The sequence below is a fragment of the Artemia franciscana genome, chromosome 10 (genome assembly GCF_032884065.1).
Source record: "Artemia franciscana chromosome 10, ASM3288406v1, whole genome shotgun sequence".
NCBI lineage: Eukaryota > Metazoa > Arthropoda > Branchiopoda > Anostraca > Artemiidae > Artemia > Artemia franciscana.
In genome coordinates, this window is record NC_088872.1 from 1,967,257 (window position 1) to 1,993,956 (window position 26,700).

A 26,700-nucleotide genomic window follows, 5' to 3' on the forward strand; every position below is an offset into this window, starting at 1 on the left:
TAGGTAGCTTTTGTCAGGGCCGATTTACAAAATCGATGTCAGTTTGCAAAAAAAAAGCACTGATTTAAAATCTTTAATCGTATCCTTTTTTTCAACAAAAAATCAAAAGAACTAAATAATAATAAAAACAACATAAATATTTGATAATAACAGCGTAATTGAATAATGAAAGAATTCAAAATTTAAAGAAATTTTTTTTAATAACCTAAAAATTCAAAAAGGATAAAAATTTTCATAGTTAGGGAACTCAATGATAATAGTAAAAAAAAAAATAAATAAATTAGTATCAATCATGTAAATCTGTAGATCAGGCAAGTTTGTGGAAGATCCCTTTTTATTACTAGATCCCAAATAAAATAATTGCAATAATCGTAGCTCTTTACAAAGACAGCTAGTTCTGCATCAAGACACTCGAAAACCAAACCCAATACTTTTGAATTCTATCTGGCGTCAAGCTAGGCTGTGTACCGTCACCGTTACTTTTTATGATAATTATCGACTTTTTTCTCTGCAACTGAGCGACCGATGGTATCAAACTTTTTGCCGAGGTGACAGTTACTGACCTAGACTTTGCAGATTCTGTTACAATGCTATAGTTGTACAAGAAACATCTGAGAGAACTTCTAAACAGGTTCAGTGAAAAAGCAAGCCAACTTTGTCTAAAAATAAATTCGAGCAAAACCCAAAGAATGGTGACTATTGATTCTCACTTCATATCAGATGTGGAAATGAGGAAATGGAACAGGTCTTGGATTTTAAATTTCTTCGAAGCGTAGAAGAGGATATGGGATCAAAATTAAAAGAAATAATGATCAGAACATGTCAGGGGAACGCCGCCTTCAATAGGCTCAAGCACATATGGAAGTCAAAAAATTACTCGAACCGGCTTAAGTTACGCTTGTTCAACAGTAACGTCATCTTGGTCCTTCCTTACGCAGCTGAAACCTAAAGTTTGAACCAGCAACATGAAAAGAAAATCCTTGCATTCAAGAACAATTGTCGTCGAAGAATTTTAAATATTCATTGTTCAGACGGAATCACAAATTAAAAGTTCTGCAAACTTGCCAACCAGCCTCTAGTGACAGATATCATTAGAGCTCGAAGGTGAAGATAATTGGGCCATGCTCTCCGAATGCAGGAAACTCAGATCTCAAAAGGCACTTTACATTGGCACCCAAATGGAAGTCGAAGACGGAGAAGACCTCAGAGCACTTTGCGTCGAACATATCAGTCTGATCTGTACAGTATCCATGCATCTCTTCAACCCAATTGGGAAGACATATACGCATCCTCCCAATTCAAAAAAAGATTGGCAAAGTCTGGTGAATGCCTTGGGTGCCTCTACTGGCATAGACAGATCTAAGTTCTAAGATAAGGTAATCATCCGGGTCCTCATTCAGTCTTCTTCAATGGATTACGGACTTCTTAACTGGCAGAAAGCAAGTTGTGTGCGTAGAAGGTTGTCTCAGCAATGCCGAAGAAGAAGTTCTTAGCGGAGTACCCCAGGGGTCAATTCTCGGCCCCCTTCTGTTTAATCTCTACATCAACGACCTAGTTGAGGGCATCAAATCTGACATCCTTCTCTACGCAGACGACACAAAGCTCTATCGCGTCATCTCGTCATGTGAAGACATTCATCACCTGCAGGCAGATCTCCAACGAATCGATGACTGGATGAAGAAGTGGATCATGGAAATCAATACCCAGAAAAGTCATATCCTCACTCTGGGTCCACAAAACTTTTCGTCCTCATACTTTCTTGGTTCCGCTGCACTCACTCTTAGTAGAGAAGAAAGAGACCTAGGCATCTTAGTGGATTCTGAACTGAACTTCAGTAGCCACTATGAAGCTGTCGTCAAGAAGGCTTCCAAAGTTGCTGGTATGATCAGAAGAAACTTCTCGTGCGAGGACGACAAAATGCTTGCTGCGCTCTATAAGTCCCTTGTCCGCCCGATTCTTGAGTATGGACATTGTTCTACAAGACCATACTACAACAAGGACATAGATGCTCTCGAAAATGTTCAGAGGAGGATAACTAAATTCTCTCCCAGGTTACGCTTCCTTCCCTACGAAGAGCGGCTTAGAAAGCTTGAAATCCCAACCCTCGCATATAGATTCCATCGTGGTGATCTTATTGAAATGTACAAGCTCTGCAATGGAGCCTATGATAACGTACCAGCCCAGAGAATCGTGCAGTTCAATAAAAATCATCTCCGAGGACATCAGTACAAAGTGAGTATGGAACGTTTTTACAAGGACATGGGCCGATGGACTTTCGGCAACCGAGTTGTTCAGCATTGGAACAACTTACCAGAAAGAGTAATCTGCTCCACAAACCTACGGACATTCAAGAAGGAAGTTGATGAATATTATTCAAGTGACATTTTCTCCTTATGCAAATTTAGAAGAAATGCAAATTAAGATTTTTGTTTTGTAGAGGCTTAACGGCCTGCCATCAAATTTGCGAATATATTATTATTATTATTATTATGTAACAATTGATAGCCTACAATTTACTAATGTTGTCCATGATGTCTAGTTTTGAACTTCTTTTGCAAAAGGCTTTTTAATATCGCTGTCATGTCCCGACTGAGCTGATAAAATCGATTCTTGGAAATATCTTCGTTTGTCAGGTCCTTAATATCAAATATATTGAAAACGGAAAAATCTATATATAACATTCATGCAAAAAGACTTAGTCTAAATAAGCAAAACTCTAATCAACATGTAAATCATCTATTTTGGAGTAATCAGAACGTAATTTCGTCAAAATCCAGGGAAGGGGGGAATCGGTGCCAATTTTCCCAAATCAAGTGAAAATGACAGTGAAAATGATAAAATAAACCGTTTGGCACCATAATAGTACTATTTAGTACTCCATAAATACTATATAGGTACTTTATAGTACTATATAAAGGTAAAAGTACTATATAAAGGTCACTATAAAGGTAAATATGTACTAAAAAACTGATATGTATCTGTTGTTCCTTGAATTATGCAGGTTTATTTTTCTTTTGACTAGATTTTAGAAGAAACTAAATTTCAGATTGAGGGGGGGGGGGTATAGTCTGGGAAAGCACGTTTAGGTCTGGAAGGGGTAGTACCTCTCCCCCGCTATACCATATTAAATAACGGCCATGACAGTAATATTTTTATCAAAATATGTATCCAGTTGGGAACTGGTTTGTTTTCAGTTATAAATTTACAAAATCTGTTCCATTTTGCCGTTTAATGTACAAGATTTTTTAAATTTGTCACTTTTCACCTTTTTATGTAGATGCTGTCATGTTGCATTATAACAGTTTGATATAAAGTATATCCGATTATTAACCCTGTTACCAAGAAACTGACCGGTCCTGCGACCCGACCGACACTGAAAAGCAGTGTGGGTCAAGTAAAAAAGCAGGGTTTTCACGGTATCCTTCCTATCAAATCGCAGTGTAAGCTATGATATATTTTGATGTCTGCAATACAAGTACGTCGTCACTGATTTTAACAAAAAATCACTGTTTTAAATCAATTAATTCTTTGTACCTTTTCTAACAATTGGATATTAAAGTCTTTCTTTCTTAAACTAGTTGATCTAGCCTTGAAATTTGCACAAGAACTGTGACGAAGAAAAGGGAAAAGCGACATCCCCCAGATTCTCTTTTCTCCACCTTACATAAAAGAGAAAAATAGTCCTCCGTGGTAAATTCATAGCTTTTTCCCATTTCCTTCTCTTTTTTTGTTATAAACCAAAATATAAATTTGTCCATCATTTGTCTTTTTTTAGCACTTGCTTTGGGAATAATTCACATTTGTTTTTACCAATTATTCTATTTTTTGCTCCTCTGATTACTGGTCTTGAAAGCGAAAAAAAACAGACAAATCTATACTCCTAGTTTTTGGCTAAATTTTTCTAAGACAGTAAATAGTCTGACACACTTTAAAATACGTGAATTCTAGATTTTAAGGTTTTTGCTGACTCAGCAAATATAAAAAATAACATTTTTGGCCGAATATTGATCTATTTGTTTTTCTTTTTCAATTTTAGCCCCTGTATGAAATATATTTAGCAAAAGGAAATATAATAAATAATTCAATAGTTATAATAATAGTTTTCTACAGTTCTTTTTGTTTCGAGAGAGTACATTGTTTACTAGCTTAAAAAAAATATCAGCCGAAGTCAGATTTTGATTAGTCAGCATATTATCACCCCTTGCCCCGGCCCAAAGTGAACATTTATTGACACCCATGTCTACAATTACAAGTCTGCGAGAAAAAGTTTTTGTATGTTTCTTTCTTGAAACACTCTCCTCTTATCTTAAAACTTGACTCCATCATCTTGACATTCTTAGTTAACAATTTTAGGTAAACTGAAACCAAATGTGGAAGACTTTTTTCGATATAAGAACTAGTCATATGAGAAAAGATTGCATCTATTTTCAAGTATACTTACTAGGTTTCTGGTGTTTTTGCGGCAATATTTTTTATATTGCGTTCGGCAATATGGAGTCATGTAGAAGTTTGGAAAGTTAAGTACTTGCCCAACTTTTATGAGACAAACTCTAGATAATGACTCTGAGATAGCGGTATTTTCTGAAAAATGACAAGGCATAATGGAAAAGAAAATGGCTATTATAAGATTGTTACAATGACCACGAACTAATCTAATGGCAATTATCGTATCAAAGGTATGAAAACGTTACAATGACTTATTAACCTTGACAGATAAAGGTCACTCGGTAATAGACAGCGTTCCATATTTTTAAGGACTAAATTGCCTGCAAAAAGCATTTTGCTTCATAGCCATGCACACACTTGAGGTTGCATTAGCCTTCACTTTAAGCACACTTTAAACAAGACCCAGTCCTGGCTCCCCCTTGTCATGGCTACGACTACTTTTTTTTACGTTACAGTCGGCACTCGGCTTTTAATGTCGACGAAACTGTTACTGAATTAAAATGATTTTACCTGTCAGTTTACACTTCCTTAAGAAAACCAAAATAGCGAATGTGACTCTGTCAGTTTTCACTCCAGCAGATTATTTCAAAGAAAAGATATGATACCAGTACACCACTATATCAAAGTCACTCTAATTTTCAAGATTTAAACCTCCAGGTAAAGTTGATATGGAATACTACTTCTGCTCCATGTTTTTCTTATTCCATATACTAGAGTCATAATACTCAATAAATTGTTCGAGACTAGGAACTCTTAACTCGTAACTAAAACTTGGGATCAGAAAGTGGAGGATGTCATAAATCTTTTCAGAGAAATGAAAAGGATTTTGAATTCGTATGATGTTCACCTGTGAGGTATTTGTAAGGACAAAAGAGTGCAAAAGAGTGGGCAAAAGAAATACCCCTACAACGTATGAGTACCTCATTGCTCGAGAATGTGCCTTGCCGAGTTTTCAACTGAAAGCCAATAGATAGAAGCTAAAGCAAGAAATGAGCATTGGTGGTGCAAACCTCAGTACAGTTTTGTAAAAGAATGCCCACCTTCTAACATCATCGATCACACCAACCAGCTAACTGAAAATACCAAATTTCGATCTACTACTAAACTGTTAGTAAAAGTAAATCAAGGCTACGTGTAAATCCATTATGATATCACCGGAAATTGTACAAACAGAGAGTTTTTTGGCTACAGATTGACATATTATCTTTATCTACACAGAAGAGGATAGTTTTTTGGTTGCTGAGAAGTTTTTTTTTATAAAAATAAGGTAGAAGAGCCTGTTAAGACATGTTGGTATATTACATTCTTGACTTTTTGACAAAAATATAGTAAATACAAAGAACTGAAGCAAAACTTAATAATTAATAAAATTTTAATTATTAATAAGTAATTATACATATATGTATATATATATATATATATATATATATATATATATATATATATATATATATATATATATATATATATATATACATCTATATAAAAATGTAGTGTATGTCCGTCTGTTACACAATCTTCTATAAAAAAAAGGAAAACAAAACTGAAAAAAAACTAAAAAACTAAAAAAAAAACTAAAAGAAAACTAAAAAAAAAATAAAAAATGAAAAAACTAAAAAGAAGAAAAAGAAAATAAATAAACAAAAAACTTAAAACATAAAAAATTAAAAAAAAGAAAAACTAAAAAAGAAAAAATTTGAAAAAAGAAGAAACTAAAAAAAGAAAAACTAAAAATGAAAAAAAACTTAAAAAGAAAAAAAACTAAAAAAGAAAAAAACTAAATAAGGAAAAACTAAAAAAACTGAAAAATTGAAAACTGAAACTGAAAAACTTTCGGAATGAAATAGCATTGCGAGCTAGCAAAATCCATCCGGTAATTGTTTACTTAATTGTTTACTGTTTTGCTCTATCAAGAGATTTCATTAAGAATAAAAATAAGCCCTATGTCAGATTTTGTATATTTTGTCGTGGATGTGGATACAATGTTGGCAGTGTACCTTCTTTACTTGCCAAGTAGGCTAGTGGCTTCAGTAATCTGATATAACATGAAAAGTAGGGTGAAAAGTAATCTTTGTGGCTGAAGGAGCTCTTTTTTATTAGACATAGCCCTACCATATTTAGCAGTATGGGTACCAATTACTTTTTGCTAGACAAGATAAATTTGAAATAAACGAAACTGTGCACCAATAATGTCCTGGATTGCTTGCAAAATCAATCGTGTAGTGGGCATCCCAAATGCTCATATCCACAATGCAGAAAAAGTACCACATATACCAGTTCTTTATCTTGAAGTCAATCCTGTTAAGATCCAAGAGTATTTTGTATGAGTCTCCTATATCCATATGAGTAAGTAGTATAGGGCTAGCACTGGCACTTACGTGAGTACTAGGCGATCGTGGTCTCTTGTGGTTTCTCTTTGACGGGCAACATATTCTATGAGTACTGCCCCAGCCAGTATTTGTCTGGTGCTACAGCTACGACAAGTATGGCTACTATCCATGGGGAGTAAGTGCCACAGAAATTGGCCTACAGTATCAAAGATCTGTGGCACCAGTGTTATGCACATATCTTTAGAGGGTGACGAGAGTCAAATATAAATGTTAAGATGGTTAACCAATACTCACTTTTCATGCGTAACTGGGTCCGGGGAATAATCAGCAGCTAGCGTAAAAAATATAACTGACTTTTTTTTTTACCAACGTGTCAAATCCAGCAAAAACTCATATGAACCTTACTGAAGTCTTAAACAAACTAACTAATACTTGAAGGAACTTACGAGATGGATTAACTAAGAACCCTTTCAAAAGCACGGGGAAACGCTCAAATACCCACCTGTAGCATGGAGGAACTGATCAGTTTATTCCATAGTATCCATCAGTTTTAAGGTCAGGATTTCTTTATAGTTTCCGTATGATACTAATCAGTTTTACGTGTGTTGTCGAGCAAAACTAAGGAATCATTTTTGAAGTGTAAAGCAAGACATTTGTTAAACACGCAAAAACTCAATATTTGGTGGTTCTTGTTGAGAACAAACAGAAAAATCAAGAGTTACTGAGGTTTTTACATACAAAGCAATTTCGCAGAGAATATTAAAACCAAGCCAATAAAATTTCTCTTGAAAAATTGACACATATAAAGCAAAACTGAAAGTAGGCTACGAGATAATTTAAAGAGCAAATAAGAATTACCTTATAGGTACGTATATATATTTATGAAGCAAAGGCAGGACACAACATGTTTTTAAGAATTTTTTCTTGTTCTGTTAATAATGTATGGATTTTCTCTTTTTCCTTCATGGCACCAAGCAATCCTGCAAGACAATTCAAGTTTATATTTATTGGCATCGACAAATTCGGATAACTGTGTCCTATAAACAAATGAAGTTTTTTTGTGATTTTTCTCTTCTATAGAAATGGTCAGTTTGACCATTGTAATTTATTTTCGACAATTATCTCAAGTTGTCATTTTTTATGGTCAAAACATAAAAAATTGTTTTACGACTGCTAGTAATGATATCATTTAATATTTAAAGTTCTGAGGATTTTGAACTGGTTCAGTTAGTTTTACAGTTCATTTTTTAACATAATTGGCAATAAAACAACACAGAAAGATACTACTTTGTCAATTGACATCGTGAATGATTTCATCAAGACATTGCTTTATAATTTGTCAACCTCCAAGGTCCAATTTCCTATATCTGTTTCAGAATCAAAACTGTGAGTAACAATTTTGGCTCCGTACTCTTTTCTTAAAAAAAAATAAATTCTAAAGCCATAAATTCCAATTCCATAAATCCATAAATTTCAATGGTTGTCAATGGAGTTGGCAAATTACAAGAATTCCAACTGGATTTGAGACTGGAATTTGAAAAAAACAATATTTCTTCGAAACAGTGGTACAATGTTCTTATACAGTATTGTTCTGATTTTCTAAGTAAGATTTCTTGTATGAGGAACCTCAGGGACATTCCTTGACACGAAGAAGGATACCTGCAACAAAAAATTATAAATAAAAACTGGGAGTAGAGTCTATTTATTGTTCTTTTCTTTTGCATTTTATACAGGGGTAGATCCAGGGGGTCAGGGGGCATTATGCCTCCCGCAAGACTTTTCCGGCACCCTCATTCACAGTCCGTTCTTTTTCCTTTTTTTAAAATCTTTTTTTAAGTAAACTTGTCAATTTGATCAATTATTCGTAGCTGATTTACCCAATTAACAACAAAAAACAAAGCTTTCCAATGAATGTAAAAAGCAAAGTTGAAACTTAAAACGAAGCAAATTATTTACCTTCAGCCGGTTCTGTATATATCTGCGAAATTGGCATAAATATCATTACTTCCTGCAAGAATTCTTCTATGAACATTAAACTTTCCCCTATTTTATGAACATGGAAACACATGTTGATGATGAATCAGCTTTTCTTTGTGTTAAACGTTCGGTAACACAGGAAGTTATATTTATTTGTCTATTCACAATGACAGATTGAAAAGTGGCTTTGTAGCTAAAAGTTCAAAATGGATAAAAACAAAATTCTGGACACGAGCATAGAATGGATAAGAGACGAAGACTGATGGCTAAATGTGCAAGGGGATCGAAGGATATTTCCGGATATTTTGGTAAAATATCCTAAAATACCCGGAAATCGAAAAGTATGTTTTGACTATTAACAAATCCCCTCCATACTAAAAAGACCTAAATTTTAGTATTGTGACTAATTAAATAGTGAATGGCCCAACAGGGCTTTCGTGTCAATAAATCTATCTATCTATTTATTTTAACTATATAGCTAATTTGGTTGAAATTAGATGAATGAAAGAGTTAAAAGCAATTTTGGCCAGGGACAGATCCATGGGTTTGGAGGGGGTGACCCTCCCCCCCAAGACACTTCTGGCATATTTATTCCATTTTCTTTCTTTTTTTAAATCTGTTTTAAAATGAACTTGTCAATTTGGTGCCCACCTCGAGTCACATTGGCACCCTTGGTCCAGTGGTCCCCAGGCCCAAGATTTTGCTCTTGATCTGTTAAAGATTAAAACATGAAACTGCTCGTACGATAAGTTTACGAATCATTTCGTCATAAAATTATAAGATAAACCTCGTTTTCAGGAAAAATTAATCATATGATTAAACTTGCTTGCTAGATGTTCATCTTAATATTGTGCTTTCTTTTTTCTTTTTTGGCATATTTTTCTATTCTCTTTCTTAAGAGCCCATCGATTTAGGGTAAAGGTTCTGGGCATTAATGAAGGGGGTATGATGAGAAAATTTACAACATTAATTTGTGTTAAGGAGGATAATTTTTAACTACCCTTGCCCCTCCCCCTAAAACAATCCTTAATTTTAGTTTTGGGATTAATTAAATAGCGAATGGCCTAGTAGGGTTTTGTGTGATAAATCTATCTATTTATTTCAATTATATAGCTAATTTGGTTGAAATTAGATGAATGAAAGAGTTAAAAGCAATTTAGGCCAAGAGCAGATCCACAGGGTCGGAAGGAGTGACCCTTCCCCCAAGATATTTCTTGCGCCCTTATTCCGTTCTTTTTTATTTTTTAATCCTATTTAAAATAAACTTTTCAATTGGTGCCCACCTTGAGTCACGTTGGCGCCCTTGGTCCAGTGACCCCACCGCCCCAAATTTTGCTTTTTGATCTTTTAGAGATTTAAACATGAAACTGCTCGCAGGATCAGTTAACAAATCGTTTCTTCATAAAATTACAAGATCAACCTCGTTTTCAGGAAAAAACTAATCATTTATTCATATATAATAAAATATATAATAAATAATAAAATTATAATAAATAAAATAATGTATAATAAAATTTTATATTTAATCATAATTAAACTTGCTTGCTAGATCTTTATCTTTAAATTGTGCTTTCCTTTTTTCTTTTTTTGGCAGATTTTTTTGATTCTCTTTCTTAAGAACTCGTCGATTTAGGGTACGGTTTCTGTGAGTAATTGATAGCGGTATGATAAGGATGGGAAACGGGAGGAAAGACACATTATAAAGGGGGATTTTGAAAATGTTTTGGATATTTGAGTTTGCCGAGTGGGATTTGGGGATTCAGATGCCTTATCTTATTGAGCTGCCTGACTGTAGTAAGATGCATTGTAGAATACTGTCGTCCTAGGCCGAAGTCCTAGTGGAACGTAATCTATGTTAGCTGAACATAATGTGGAAGTTGGAAACTACCCAGATTGATGAGGTCAACTTTGGCTGGCTGATTCACAAGTTTCAATTATCTCAAGCTCTATCGTCCGTGCAAGACAACCTGGGAGACTATTAAATTTTTTATTGCCCTTGCCTCCCTCCCTTTCGTCACCCTGATTTTGATTACCTGGTTGATTACCCTGATTTTACTCCATATATTTTTGTTATTACCCCGAAATTATGGGGGATAAATAGATAATGACCATATCAATGTCTACCTCATCGTATATTATTTCGTCTACCATAGCTACTGTTTTTTTTATAGAAGCACATTTCTTGGGACCCATCTGCAAAACAGAAGTGATTGCCTGCTACAAAGCATGTGGAAAATTTTGGGTCTGTGAAACGCCCAAATTTCCCGGTTGGGAACACTTTTGGCTAATTGATACTGCATCCTCTATTTGTAGACATTTTGGTGCAAATATTTCATAGATTCGAAGAGTAGTGATTATAAAACAACAAAACTCTAAAACAAGAGGTTTCAACCACTTACCTTCCCTGATATTCCATTAGAAACAGATAGCTTTAAAAAACTTACTTTTTTCCATATTTAAAAAAAAATTCAAAGACCAAACTAAACCAAATTCAAGTCAGAAAAAATTTGAGAACTCCTCTGATACTTATGACAGTTTGAGGGACGCTTAAAATTTGCCCTAGCTGCTACTGTGTTAGGCATTACGTTGGCCACTAATGGGTTAAGTTAGAAATTATTAAAGCACGTGTTTAAACAGCATTTTGACTTTTTTTTCCGCAAAACGCCCTAAATTGAGATAAGGCAAAACATTGAAGACCATGCATTTCTGAAGTGAACAATGTCATCAGAAGAAAACGCTGTATCTCTACACAGGACGTATTTTTGAGAATATTTTTCGCATTTCAATAGAATTTATTTTTATATAAATCTATGTATTTTTAAGAAACTTTAAAGGAAAGAGACATTACGTTTTTAGGTTATAAACTATAAAATGTAGGGCTCTTAAGAGCTAGTATGGGCTATTAACCCTCACTCTCAAGTTCCCACCCGTAAGAGACACCGATCTTTTTTGTAGTTTACAATTCAAACAAGGATTAGAAAATGATTTCAGGAATCGGTAAATTGGTCTTTCTTCTAGTTTACATTTCAGATTCAAGAAGGGGGGGGGTGTAAAAGATCAAGATATTACATTAATGTGATTTCATTAGAATTCTCCTGCTAAAAAAAACTTCAAATGGCTACTACATTGCCAGCTGTAAGATGGATGGAACATGAAATCAAATGAATTAACGAGCATTCTACTGGCCTGTGATTGTAAGAGTAAGGTATATCTAGAATGGCAATAGTAGAAAATGGACCCATTTTACATTACAATGTTATGTGATAGTGGACATGACGTTATTTCAATGTAAAATATCTCATACAGAAAGAAAACGATCAAAAATGGAGTTTTTAAAGGCCAAATGACAATACTGAATGGGGTTAAAAAAAAACCATTTTTGATCGGTTTCTTTCCTTATGTTATGGCAGGCCAATGTGGTTTAAGAAATAATAAAATATCTATTCACACTAATATATTATATTTTTCTGTATCATTATTAGATTTGTATGGTTTTCAAAGAAATTAGGAACTTTAAATATATTTGGGCATTAAACCCTGCCACTGTAAGGTTAGGGTTTGTAACAAACATCATAATATAAATACTTTCCTTTTTGAAAAAAAAAATTAGCTGCGACAGTGGGGGACACAATCCATTCCATGTTTTGGTTCCATTTCCGAATAAAGAATCCTCGAAAAAAGGAGCCCTTGACACAAGTAAAAACCATATATTCCTTTGCATGTCGTGGAACGTCTTCAAAAAATTTTCTAGCTGCCAACGCAACAAGTCAGGACCCACACAGTTGAAGTGCTCCTCAGATATTCCACAGCAACCAGGCGTGCGGCTGGTTTTCAATCTCTTTACAGAAAATGTTGGAATCTTGTGGCAGATCAAGGTATCTTGTAAAAACAGCTGTATTTCTACTCTTAGAAATTAGAGGTTTCCCTGTTAATTAATTTTTTATCAAGCTCTAAAGAAAGAAAAATTAGTCAGGCCTCCTCATTCAAAAAGTCTCAATGAAGCCATAGTAATTTATTCATAAAATAATCTACTCGTGTCTGTTGTTAATATGCATTTTACTGCTATAGGAAAATAGTATTGGCTTTCAAAGAGGTTTCTTTTTCATTTTACATCAGCACCAGCCAAGTTCACACAAACGAACTGGTCTGACGAAAGCGTTATCTACGCCCTCACCTATCATTACGCTCGAATCTCATTGGCGCCCTTGGTCCAATGGCCACCCCAAGATATTCATCTAGATCCGCCCCTTGTTTTTGTATGTGCTATACCAGCTAAAGTTACTAATTCTAAGTGCAGGTTCTCAATGTCTAGATTTTTTCAAAGAATTTTGTTGATTTTAAAAATTTGGTTCACCTCTCCTTACAAAAAAACATAACAAACAAGCTCTTTCAATTGAAAGTAAGGAACAACATGAAAACTAAAACAGACCACAAATTATTCCATAGATTAGGGGTGTTGCCCACTCCACAGTACCTTATTCTTCACACTAAAGTTTGCTAATACTTCTAAAAAGCTTTTTATTCTGAATAAGCAGCCCTTGTGTTTAAGGGGTTGTTTTTAAAGAATCGGAACAAAAGTCAAAAGGAAGGAATAACACCCTTATGCTTGAAATAATTTCTGTTTGTTTACAGTTTTAATGTTGATCCTTACTTTTAGTTGAAAATTTTTTTTTTTAATTTCTGATCGATTCTCAAGCAATTACATGATCCAGCTCCTTCCCCTACCGGAAATTCCTCCATAGAAAGTTCATCTCACGTAAAATATCCCACACCATAGAATTCTCCTTGGATAATTCGATCATCACTGAAAATCCCTGGAAAATTTCTTGGGGACAATTCTACCTGAAAAATTCTCCTTAGCATACTTTCATTTGAAAAACAATTATAATCGGTTTTAAAAATCATACTGGAAATCCCCCTTCGTTCAATTTTCTCCCCAGAAATTTCAACCCTTCTAATGGAAAGTTGCTTACAAGCAAAATTTCCCTATGTAGAATTTCTCCCTTGAAAAAATTTCTCCCACGAAGAACCAATCCCAGAAAAAAATTCCACCCACTGAATAATTTTCATGAAAATTCCAATACAAACAAATACAACGTAGAGACAATAGGGAAAAATTTTTCAAGACAATGAAAATTATTTATGTAGATATTTCGGCCCTGATTCTGATGGGTCCTGCCGACATAGTATTTTCCTTTAATTCAAATCACCCCCCACAAGTTAAAAGAGCAGTTGTAACTTCCCTCATTGATCGTGCCCTAAATATTTGCTCCCATTCATATATAAATGAAGAAATAAATTTTATCAGAGATATTTTTTTTGGTAATGGATACCCCATTCCTTTTGTAAATAAAATAATTAGCCGTAGAATAAAAAGACATTCTTTTAAAATCGAAGAAGATACTTCACAATGTGAGGCTACTGATAAGCCCTCAAATATTGTCTATCTTCCGTATATCCCAAAGATTACAACAAAATTAAAAAATATTTGCACAAAATATAATCTGTACGTAGTTTTTACTAATAATTTTAAAATCATCAATTTCTTAAATTCGGGTAAAGATAAAACCCCAGTTACTCACCAAAGAGGGGTCTATCAAATACCCTGTGATTGCGGAAAATACTATGTCGGCAGGACCCATCAGAATCTAGACAAAAGGTTACAACAGCATAAAAATGACATAGACAAGGCCTTAATTTCAAATAATTCCAACAACTCCTTTGATTCTGCTCTAGGTTGGCATATATTTAATAATCCGTCCCACATGATACTTTTTGAAAACTCTTCACTCATTAGTAATGATTTGGGAATATAACAGGTGGTTCGAGAATCAATTGAAATTAATCTCAAAATAAATAAAAATATTTCTTTGAACAGGGACTTGGGGGAATACTCACTAAATTCTTTATACTCAAATTTAATTAAAAATGATCTAACAAAATATTTTACTAAACATATTTATAATAGTACTGAACCAACTACGAAAAGGCCTTTGAGACAGGCTGCTAAACAAGCAAGATTAGCTTTAAGAAATTGCATCTAATCATTTTGTTCTCTTTAGTTTGAATGAGTTTATATTTCTTCGTTTCATTCTTTTCGCCAGTCCTGGTTGAACTTCGCTGAAGTAAGGATGCTAGGGCTATATTTTTTTTTTTTTAATGTTTTAATAAGTGTTTTTTACTAATCAGTTTTAATTCTCACAATTTGATGTAAGTTCTTTTATATATATATATATAGTTTCTCTCTTATTCTTGTATTGTACTGAAGACGGCCCTTGGACATAGGGCCGAAATATCTACATAAATAATTTTCATTGTCTTGAAAAATTTTTCCCTATTGTCTCTACGTTGTATTTGTTTGTTATGGAAAGGCAGTGTGGTCTTCGTCGCTATTTTCGTCTAGCTTATGGGGAGCAGTTGACCTATGCTATCTTTTATTTTATTAGTCTAGGTAAAAAACATGCTAATATTATCAATCAACAAAAATTTTTAGAATCCTGTAGAAATGAAAACCTTATTCCCAAGTCTTTAAGATATAAATTACATTTAAATACCCGAAAAGAAGCGCAATTTGCCCATACACTACAGTTAAAAACCCTAGTCCATATTATTAAGGACAAAAAAAAGAAACGACATATTATTTCTTCAGAGACAAAATCGTTGGAAACTTTTTTGCTGGAAAACCTGTCCACCGTTGATTTTGCTCAAGTTGTTAGATTAGAAAGGAATTTGTTTAGCCACGATTTTCGCTTGTCCAAGGAACGCCTCTATAAAAATTAGAAGGCTTACGAAATGAATCTTCGATGAGAAACCGTATTTACTCTGCAAGATTCACTCCTGGGCCTGCTATCGTTAACCTCTCTTCTAAAACATTGGAACCCCAGGAAATTGAAACACTAGAAAAAGGTCCAAATTTCTACCGAAACAGGTTCCTGTGGCAGATATAGTTTCCTCTCTAGAGTCCGCTTTGCATAAACACTATCCTTCTGTCTCTAACCCGGATGAAGTTAGATCTGGTCTAATAAATATCCTCTATAATAGCCAAAAAAAGTTTAAGCCTCCTACCAATTCCACACCGGAAAATTTGCATGACATAAAAATACTATCTAATCTCCGAAAAGATCCTTCTATTATAATAACTAAAGCAGACAAAAGCAATTCACTTGTTGTCATGAATACAACAGACTATGACAACAAAATTCTTTCGCATTTAAATGACACAATTACATATCAAACAATAACTCATGATCCTACTGATCAGTTCACTATTAATATTATAAATGAATTAAAGCAGCTAAAACAAAATGGTAAAATCACCCCACAACTATACAATAAATTTTTTCCCCGTGGTAGTTTCTGTCCGAAACTCTACGGTTTACCAAAAATACATAAACAGGGTATTCCCTTAAGACCTATTGTAGCTTGTACTAAAGCTCCCGCTGCCAATATTGGAAAATGGCTTTTGTGCAGCTTTAAAACCTTTATTGTATTCTCAAAATTCCTATATTCATAACTCGGCAGATTTGGTTAAAAAACTTAGCAACACAAGTATTTCAGAAAACACAATAGTAAGTAGTTTCGACATTGTTTCCATGTATACAAATATAGATGTAACTATTTCAGAGGAATTATTAAAAAAACAAAATAGAAGAAAATTACCACTTGATCGACACTTCAGCGACAGGAATTGATTGTGAAGTTTTAATGACTCTTGTTAAAATTTGTAATAAAAGTTTTCTATGTATTTTCAATTTCGCGATTCTTTTTATCAGCAAAAAAATGGGTTACCCATGGGGGCACCTTTATCCGGGCTACTAGCAAATATTTACGTTGAGAATCTTGAGAATTGGGCATTGAATTCTTATTTTCTAAAACATGTCTATTGGGGTCGTTATATGGATGACGTAATTTCACTTTGGAATTATGGGGAAGCTGAACTTCGGGGCTTCTTAGATCATCTTAACACTTATGACCGAAATTTGCAGTTCACCCTTGAAGTTGAAATTGAAAATAAACTACCGTTTTTAGATGTATTAATTATTCGTAATGCTGATGAACTGGATTTTACTATATATCGAAAGCCAACACAAAACAATAGATATCTTCACTTTAATTCAAATCACCCCCCACAAGTTAAAAGAGCAGTTGTAACTTCCCTCGTTGATCGTGCCCTAAATATTTGCTCCCATTCATATATAAATGCAGAAATAAATTTTATCAGAGATATTCTTTTTGGTAATGGATACCCCATTCCTTTTGTAAATAAAATAATTAGCCGTAGAATAAAAAGACATTCTTGTAAAATCGAAGAAGATACTTCACAATGTGAGGCTACTGATAAGCCCTCAAATATTGTCTATCTTCCGTATATCCCAAAGATTACAACAAAATTAAAAAATATTTGCACAAAAAATAATCTGTACGTAGTTTTTACTAATAATTTTAAAATCATCAATTTCTTAAATTCGGGTAAAGATAAGACCCCAGTTACTCGCCAAAGAGGGGTCTATCAAATACCCTGTGATTGCGGAAAATAATATGTCGGCAGGACCCATCAGAATCTAGACAAAAGGTTACAACAGCATAAAAATGACATACACAAGGCCTTAATTTCAAATAATTCCAACAACTCCTTTGATTCTGCTCTAGGTTGGCATATATTTAATAATCTGTCCCACATGATACTTTTTGAAAACTCTTCACTCATTAGTAATTATTTGGGAATAAAACAGGTGGTTCGAGAATCAATTGAAATTAATCTCAAAATAAATAAAAATATTTCTTTGAACAGGGACTTGGGGGAATACTCACTAAATTCTTTATACTCAAATTTAATTAAAAATGATCTAACAAAATATTTTACTAAACCAATTTATAATAGTACTGAACCAACTACGAAAAGGCCTTTGAGACAGGCTGCTAAACAAGCAAGATTAGCTTTAAGAAATTGCATCTAATCATTTTGTTCTCTTTAGTTTGAATGAGTTTATATTTCTTCGTTTCATTCTTTTCGCCAGTCCTGGTTGAACTTCGCTGAAGTAAGGATGCTAGGGCTATATTTTTTTTTTTTTTAATGTTTTAATAAGTGTTTTTAACTAATCAGTTTTAATTCTCACAATTTGATGTAAATTCTTTTATATATATATATAGTTTCTCTCTTATTCTTGTATTGTACTGAAGACGGCCCTTGGACATAGGGCCAAAATATCTACATAAATAATTTTCATTGTCTTGAAAAATGTTTCCCTATTGTCTCTACGTTGTATTTGTTTGTTATGGAAAGGCAGTGTGGTCTTCGTTGGTAAAATTCCAATGGCTTTAAATATTTCTCCTGCAACAACTCCACGTGCAAATTTGAGTGTACGAAGAGAAAGAAAGTCTAGATAAGTAGAATTTCATATAGAAATTTTTGCAACTACCCCCAGTGTTAAAATTTAACCTGGAAATTTCTCACCATGGGCAATTCTCCCCTTGGAATACAACCACCCCAAGCAATCCGTAGGTTTCCCAGTTGTAAGCACTGTATGTGAAAAAGTAAATTGCGTATCTGACAACCCTTTCTCCAGAAACTATGGGGGAATATCCAACCTCCAACCTTTTTTGTCACCTATAAGCGGCAACAGAACTTTTCTAGGACTATTCCTTCTACACAATCACCTCCGAAAAAAAAATGAAAACACACATCCGGGTTCTCTTTCTAGATAAAAAAAATACATATTTCCACATTTTGTAATGTAATGGCAGAAGTACATAAAGATTTTCTAATATTCTTAATTGGGTGGCAGGATTTTCTTTAAAATTATATAGCTTTCAAGAGGTGTCTCCCCCTGTTTTGAAAATCAAACAGACAAATTTTCATGACAATTCAAGAATTGATTTCTCTAGAAAATACAATAATACAATCAATGATCAGTAAAAATCAAAGATATTATACTTGCAACTTTTTCATCCATTTCTAAAAGTTTTTTAGAAGACATATTTTTTTTTGTAAGTCCAAAAATACCTTTGTAAGACTCTTCTGTTTTTTAGGATTATGGAAAATACTCTGGTGCTTCCATTGCCTGTCATTATGACCGTGAAACTACTAACCTATTTGAACAAAATATAGAAATATATAGAAACTCACAGAAACACATATGAGATGAGTCGTGTCCAGCTATATATTTGATAATGGAGAACACTCTCGTACTTCCATTGCCTGTCCCCACGTCTGTGAAACTGCTGATCTTACTGAAAAAGGTAAAGAAACTTTTATTAAAAAGTCATTTCAAGCTTACCTATGAACTGTAGCTTTGAAGAAGTTGAGCGTGGATTCAGGGTAGAGTGGATGCTTACCCAACTTTAGTTCTCACGCATATAAGACCTTGTAAGAATAAATTGTTTTGATAAATATTTTTCTGCAAACTAATGGTCAAATTTCCAAATTACAGGGGCCTCAAGACTTTGTAGGGATATTAATTAGACTTTAGTATGTATGCAAGCAGGGGCCCAAATTTTCTATCGGGTAGGGGGGCAACTGGCCGTCCAGAGCCTGGGTGTACCCCCCCCCCCCCCAGCTGAAATCTAGTTTTTTTCAAAATTCTTGTCAAAACCAATAAAAGCTTACATAATTCAAGCATCCTCAGAGACAAGTTATTTTTCTTTACTATATCTTTACCTTTATGGTACTAAGGTAAAGTTACTGAGGATTGGGCAGTTTTTGTAAAAAAAAACAAAAAAAAACACTTTTCTACTCCAGAAGTCCCAATTTGTACATTTTTAATTTATATTATTTTGTTTTGGTTTTAGATTCTATGTGGTTTTTTTTTTGTTTTTTTTTTCTTTTTTTTTTATTCCTTCAATGCTGAAGACGTCTTGTTTTATACAGACGAAATGTTCGTTAGATTTTTGTTCTACTCTTTTCATTTACTGGTCAAAGACTCGTTTGTCTCTTTCAGATTCCTTTCTTTGTTCTTTTAACAAAGATTTATAAATCCTTTGTTTGTCAACAACAAAAGGCTCTCTGGGTGTGAAGCAGGAAAATATTGGACTATTATTGATTTGGACCATGTCCTTACTTGGGAGGGGCCGTGAAGGTTTTTTAAAGCCCTTGCTGGGTTTTTTTATGTAACAATCATCTGAATCTTTAAGCAAAACAATCGATATTATGTAACAAGCCCCTATGTCTTGAAGAAAAGAACCCCGCATTACATAACAACAAGTCGCGTAAGATTGCGTCATCTTCACATATATTGGACCATGATAAATTTTTTTACAGGGGGACTCCCCTGTTTGACTAGCGGACTCTGACAAGTCGTATTACGTAACATCCAAAAAAATCATTTGCATAAGTAAACAATACTCCATTATGTAACAACCAAAGAAAGCATTTGCATAAATAAACTACACCCTATTAAGTAAGAAGCTCTTATATCTTGAAGAAAATATTTCCTATTATGTAACAAACATCTGTGTCTTGAAGAAGTTTCTAAAGTGTCCGGACCGAGAAATTAAGGTGGTGGGCCCCCTTTGGAACTGGACCACCCTCACTATTTTGTAAGTTTTAAACTTGCATTTCCCAGTTTAATTATTCAATAGCGGACGGTTTTGTATTCTGACGTTTTTGTTTTTGCATTTTCCACCAGTTTTCTTAGTTTTTGTGTTTTTTTAATGATTTTTGTTTGCCATGCTTTTATTAATTGACTCCGAAATAAAATCAGAAAATTAACTACTGGCTTCGTTTCATCGCACTAACTAAGGTCCAATTTACATAGTCAGTTTTTTATTTTAATTCTCAAATATTACATTTAGTAATTATAAAATTATTGCCATATCAACACATAGGCTTATATTTTCAAACTCTCCAATGTCCAGATTGTTGTTCCACTGGGTACCTGGTGGTACATTGTATCTTGCTGTACATTTGAACTATAAGCAACAATTTTGGCTTCATGAAGCTCATTGAAAAAGGAATTGAAAAATTGTAAAACTGTCATGCCTTTAACCTGCCAGACGTATGGATTATCAATATCAACTTCCATGATTTGAATCTGACCTGGCTGGAGTAGCGAAAGGTTAGCCTGTAGATCCTTGGACTGTTTTGCATTTATCCCATCTAGGTAGCATCTTTTACCACTAAATTCAGTCTCAGTGACACGAATAAACATGCCTATAACGAAAACAATTCAAAGCGGTAAGTTTTAACCAGAATATTGGCCAAATGGCTGGGTTATAAAATGTTTACTGAGAAGTTAATTACAAAAACAAATAATTTGTATTCCAGTGTGCCTGTAAAATCTGAAATGAAAAGGGGACTTCATTCTCTCTCTCTCTCTCTCTCTCTCTCTCTCTCTCTCTCTCTCTCTTCTCTCTCTCTCTCTCTCTCTCTCTCTCTCTCTCTCTCTCTCTCTCTCTCTCTCTCTCTCTCTCTCTCTCTCTCTCTTTTTTTTTAAGTTATTCAAGATAAGTAACTACAGTCTTAAGGAAGCTGTATCCACTGATAGTAGAAAGGTGAGAAACTTGTAAGAACAATATACTTAAATATATACAGTAAATAAAATCTCCCATTAGTCTTAGTTTGGGATTTTAGTATTCTTTCCTTTTTTGTTCTTTCTTATTATCTCTACTTGATATTGAAACGTATTACTTTGCTATTGACACTACAAAACTAAGAAATTAGGTCTTAAGCGATCCACTAAAACGTGGTGGAGAAGGGGTTTTACTGAAGTCTGCTTTTTGTTGTCGGATAGTGGCTCAACAACGAAGTTCAATCTACTTTTTTGAATCATTGTTTGCCTTAACTCATCAGTTTTCTTGCTGAAAACTTAGTCCCTACCCCTTTTTCAATTGGTTATTCTGATTGAAATCTTTATTGAACAAAATGGATGTTCAATATTTTGCACTTTCAATTTATACACCAAAAATTATTAAGATTTTAAGGAATAAAAATCAGTATATGTATATATTCATATATATATATATATAGTGAAAAATTACCAATGCAACAGCACAAACACTTAAAAAAAAAAAAAAAGATAGGAAGACAGAAGGAGAAAAGGAAGACTGTTTTCCTATATTAGTGATTAGTATAGATCAGCACTTGAATAAGGCCTTAACCCTACTTATCCATACAATCACATTGGTCAAACAGCATAGCCATATACAATCAACCACAAAGAACAATCCATGGACAAGCAGTATATATATTCAGTAAAGTGTAAATTAAATCTTGTCTTCGCAATGTATTGGGGGTGTCAGCCCTAATCATGTTAATTTCTGCTCATTTTGAGTTTGACTCGGTTATTTATTGTAAGTTCTGTTCGTTTTAGGTTTCATTTATTTATTGTTGGTGATCTGTGGCAGTTTTACGCTTGGAAGATTATATAACTTTGCTTTTCTTTGGAAAAGCTTGTTAATTTTTTTTTTATTTCTTTTCGTTTGTTATTGACATAATCTTTTTCATGAATAAAAAACAATGTTTCAAAATTTTTCTTTTTTTTAAGAATCCATAGCTTTTTTCTGCTATCTGTATGTTTGAGAAAAATTTCAATAATTTTTAACAAAATACACCCTTTTTAAAATCTAGACACATATACTTTTGTTTAATTTAGTTTTACATCTTCTCAAGTTGACCAGAAAGTTGACCTTGTCAAGTTGACAAGTTGACATGAAAATTGCTATTTTTCCAGAAAATTTCATCTGTGTTCTTTGACAGCATAGATAAGCCTATACTATTTTTGTTTAGTTATATTGTAAGAGCAGGAGTAGTAATAGCAGTAGCCTTGAAAATTTCAAATTGTTACCCTCAGTCATTCTTGCAGCATTGCTTAGGTGTCTTATTTAAGACACCTAATATACAAGACACCTAATGTATAACATACATAACCCTAATATAACCTAATATAACATACAAGACACCTAATGTATGTTATGCAATACATACATACAGTGCCATTTTATTGATGTTTCAACGAAAATTTTGTTTTAAAGCATAATGGAAGAATTGCATAACTGCGGGGGGTTGACACACCAAATATCCTTAGAGTCATTGCTACTAAGCCATTTCGCTATGCTGAATTAAATGGTTAGCAAAAAAATTTTGATTGTTTTTGGTTTTAAAAATTAATTGAGTTGGAAAGAGGTCTGCCTGGCTTCCAATCAATGTTGACTCCCAGGAACTTTCAACTACCTATTAGATTAATTCCTATAGAAGTTTCAAAGTTATTGCCATCTATAATAGCGCTGCACTACCCAAGATATTGCTTATGTACCCTTTTGAAAACCTTCATGCATATAGTTTCATTCGTTTAATTGAAACAACCCCTAGACGTTCCCTAAGAGTTTCACCTTAATACCCTTAGCGTCATTAGATACAGCTATCGCAATAGTAGCCTTAATATTATATACACAGTTCCTTCTGGATAGTTATAAATCCTCCCCGATTTACCCAAAACATTCAACTTAATATTTAATCTGTTCTTGAGATATTTTTCTGTCAGCCTGCTGACAATATACATGCTTAGAGATCGTTTTGATTTAGTTCAAGATCCGCCAAAATATTCTTTATAGGCTTATCTTTATTACCCTTAGCTTGCGTAGTAGCATTAGTCTTAGTACCAAAAGTAGTATGCACATAGCACCTTTGTTTTTCTTCAATATACCTCTTAATACACGCTGACAGTTTCAGCTTAAAAACATATACGGTTCCTGAAGCATTACTGATACATCCACTTTTTTGCGAATAGTGGGTTTTGATTTAGTTCAATACTGTTTTAGTTTTCCCACATTTATTCGCCTTAATAATTTTTCCCCACTAGCAACAGTAGTAGCAACATTAGTAATAGTAGTAGTAGCAGTAGAATCAATAGTGGTTGGCTTAGCTTTACTAGCAGTAGTACAGTAGCAACAGTAATATTAGCAGAAGTAGTAGTTGCAGTAGAAGAATTAATAATAGTAGCTGTAGCAGCAGTAGTAATAGTACTTACAATAGTAGTAGGAGTAGTATGAGCAGAGGCAGTAGTATTAGAATGTAAATATTGCCTTTTGGTTAGTTCAATATCCCCCACAACAAGCCCTGTAAGTTTAAACTTCATATACCAAACCATTCCTAAGATATTGCTCATGCGCCCTTTAGACAATCTGCATGTAGATGGTGTATTGTGATTCTGTTCGCCTTCTACCCTCAATATTCCTGAAAATTTTATATTCAAACCCTTAGGCAGAGTTGGCAAGTCTCTCAAGGAATTTTGCATAATTGCTTGAAGGCCAAGAAAATTAAAAAGTAAAACAAAGCTATGATTTTTATATTACCTTTCATTTCAGCTTTTTCTCTAAGTATATCTATAGTAAACAAAACTCTGACGTATGTTTCCCGCACTATAACATATTAGGCGTTAGACTTGAGGCGTTCTTAGAAGAAAAAAGCAACAAAAAGATATCGGCTTCTCTGCATTTTTTTTCTATCAATAAAACTGAATTGAAGAACGCATAGCAACAAGAATTACAAAACCTAAATTCTTAGGAGCTTTGACACGAGATCCTGTTTTAAATTTAGTCAACACCTTCCGTTCACCATTTGTATAGTTCCAGGTAGTTTAGTGATGTTCTGCATTTTGCAATTCAAAATACTTTGCCCAGCCCTAATGTATCTCAGAAGTTATAATTCAAAGACCTGACAAAATGGTTTCAGGCAAGCGATGTATCTTACTTTTGATTTCTGAGTTATTACACTAAAACTAACCTCCAAGTGGTGTAAGTGGCTTATTTCAGGTACTTATATAATTCCTTCTTGTTCAAAATTCCTTCACTTATTCCTTCTTGTTCAAAAGGAATAAATTGCACATTTGTTTTATGAAGAGAAGTGTGACTGATGTCTTGTACACATACCTTGTAAAATACGCACTCAATTGACCTATTCCTTGTATGTATTAATTATCTAAGTAAATATTTTTCAAAAGCATTTTGAGAAGCACCAGCATATTTGGACCATTTTTTTACTATCCTAAACTATCATTTTATTTAAAACCGACAGAAGAAGTAGCGTAATGAGTTTCCTTTCTTGTTCTGAAAAACTGTCATTTTTCAACATATGAGGTGTGCAAGCGAAGACCGTGATATGTACTTCTTGAGTATTATCATCTAAAGTACCGGTATCTTCTTTCTACTAAACGAACATTTTAGTAAGTGTAAAGAAAACTGGTAATATCTAGTAACATCGTGGTGCTTCAACAAACGATACGCCAAACTTTAACGTAACCATACCTTTTCCAGTCCTCGAAAGATCGTTTCGCTGTCCAGTTTCAATCGGTTCTTGCTCCGCATTTGTCTCGACTAAAAAAAAACAAAACTCATCTCAAAGCTCATACAGATGAAATGCTACCACAAAAATACATAAGCATATATACCAACAAAAAATGCAAATACATATTTAGAACTATTTGAATTTTCTCAAACAGAAGACCTGATATTTTAGTCTATTTTAACAGGTTGGAATTACTAAAAATATAGGGATTCTTGGGCAAAAGAGATTAGTTTTTATAAGGCTTTGCAAGAACTATCGTTGCACGCGCAAATAATTAAAAACTTAAAAATAATATTAACAAAACAATATCAACAAATATATAACAATCTTTATTTAATTGAAAACATAAGCTTCAGATAAAGCTTTATAATAAAACAGCTTCAGAAGCAATATGTAGCTTCAGATACATAGAAAGGTTCCAGCAAGGTTCCTGGACTAGGAACACAAAACCACAGTATTATACTTAGTTTACAGAATTTAGTGGTTGAATTTAAATAGTTCACAAGTGAGCGGATTCCCAACTTAGCACTGATCTAAAAACAATTACCCCATCGTTTAGAGAAGGTTAAGGTGTTGATTTACTTACTGAGGTTGACAAGAGAGCAAACTTTTACTTATCCGCTTTTCATCCTCTAAGTTTTATAGTTCTTGAAACTTTTTAAAACATCTTGGAAAATTTGAAAACTTTAATCTTTCCTGATTACCAGTAATTTATTTGTTTGTTTTTCAGTACTTGTTTTTTTTTGCGTTGACCGACTCAAAAGTGTTTAGCTCAATGTGCTCTCTTTTACACCTGATGCTTAAATACACACAAGTATGTCTCATTATGCAGATTGCATATTCTTGGTCGACTTCATTAAAAATTAAGGATATTTACAAAAATTTTACATGAGGATTAAAAATATTACACAAGCTTTGGTAAGCGTTAAACACATGTTTGTAAACTTCACCTCTAAAACCCAAATAAAGAGAATATTCATTTACAAGGATAACCAACTTCCTAGTGACATCAATATCCAAACTAGCCATGGTAACATCTTGCATCAAATCAAAGTACTTTTGTATTTTAATCCTTAATATATCTTCGCACTTTTTCACACTACAATTTGAATACGTGGAAATCACATCAAAATTACAGAGAATTGACTTTTCCTCCAATGTAAAATTTTTCAGCTTATTAGTAAGATTAGACAAATTTTTTAAATATGTTGGTAATTTTCCTAAGTGAGGACACAATGCCATCGATGACCAATTTCCTAATTTTATAACATGTGACGAGAAAGTTGATACAATGGGACGGAGGGAAACTCCTGTCTTATGAATTTTGGGTAGACCATAGATCTTGCGTGTGGAACAACCTCTTGGATAAAATTTATTATAAAATAGTGGGGTAATGTGTAAATTATTTTTCAGAAACTCCAATTCCTTTCTTATTGACTTTATATACTTCCCCGTAGGATCAAAATCCAGTTTTTGCAAGTAATATAATAGGAAACAGTCGCATCCATTTTCCGATCATAATCATTAGTGTCCATAATTACAATGGTATTGTCTTTATCTGCTATATTAATAGTAAGGACATTCTCCTTTTTCAAATCAGAAAGTATTTTAATGTCATTTTTTTATATAATTTTCAATTTTGCTCATATTAAAAGTGTTTAGTGTTTA

At 33.5% G+C, this 26,700-nt stretch overlaps 2 long non-coding RNA genes across 2 annotated transcripts in view; one reads left to right on the forward strand and one right to left on the reverse strand.

Annotated features, from left to right (window-relative positions):
- Positions 1–7,642: 7,642 nt before the first annotated feature.
- Positions 7,643–26,124, reverse strand: LOC136031646 (uncharacterized). The gene is made up of 4 exons (XR_010618549.1): positions 24,993–26,124; positions 20,788–20,901; positions 18,880–18,983; positions 7,643–8,435 (listed from the first exon to the last, which is right to left on the reverse strand). It is a non-coding gene; the product is annotated as an uncharacterized LOC136031646 (long non-coding RNA).
- The window catches only part of LOC136031647 (uncharacterized), a 31,666-nt gene continuing 23,752 nt past the window's right edge, over positions 18,787–26,700 (forward strand). Inside the window, exon 1 of the long non-coding RNA XR_010618550.1 lies at positions 18,787–18,992. This is a non-coding gene — a long non-coding RNA (uncharacterized LOC136031647). The remainder of the gene's footprint in view (positions 18,993–26,700) is intronic.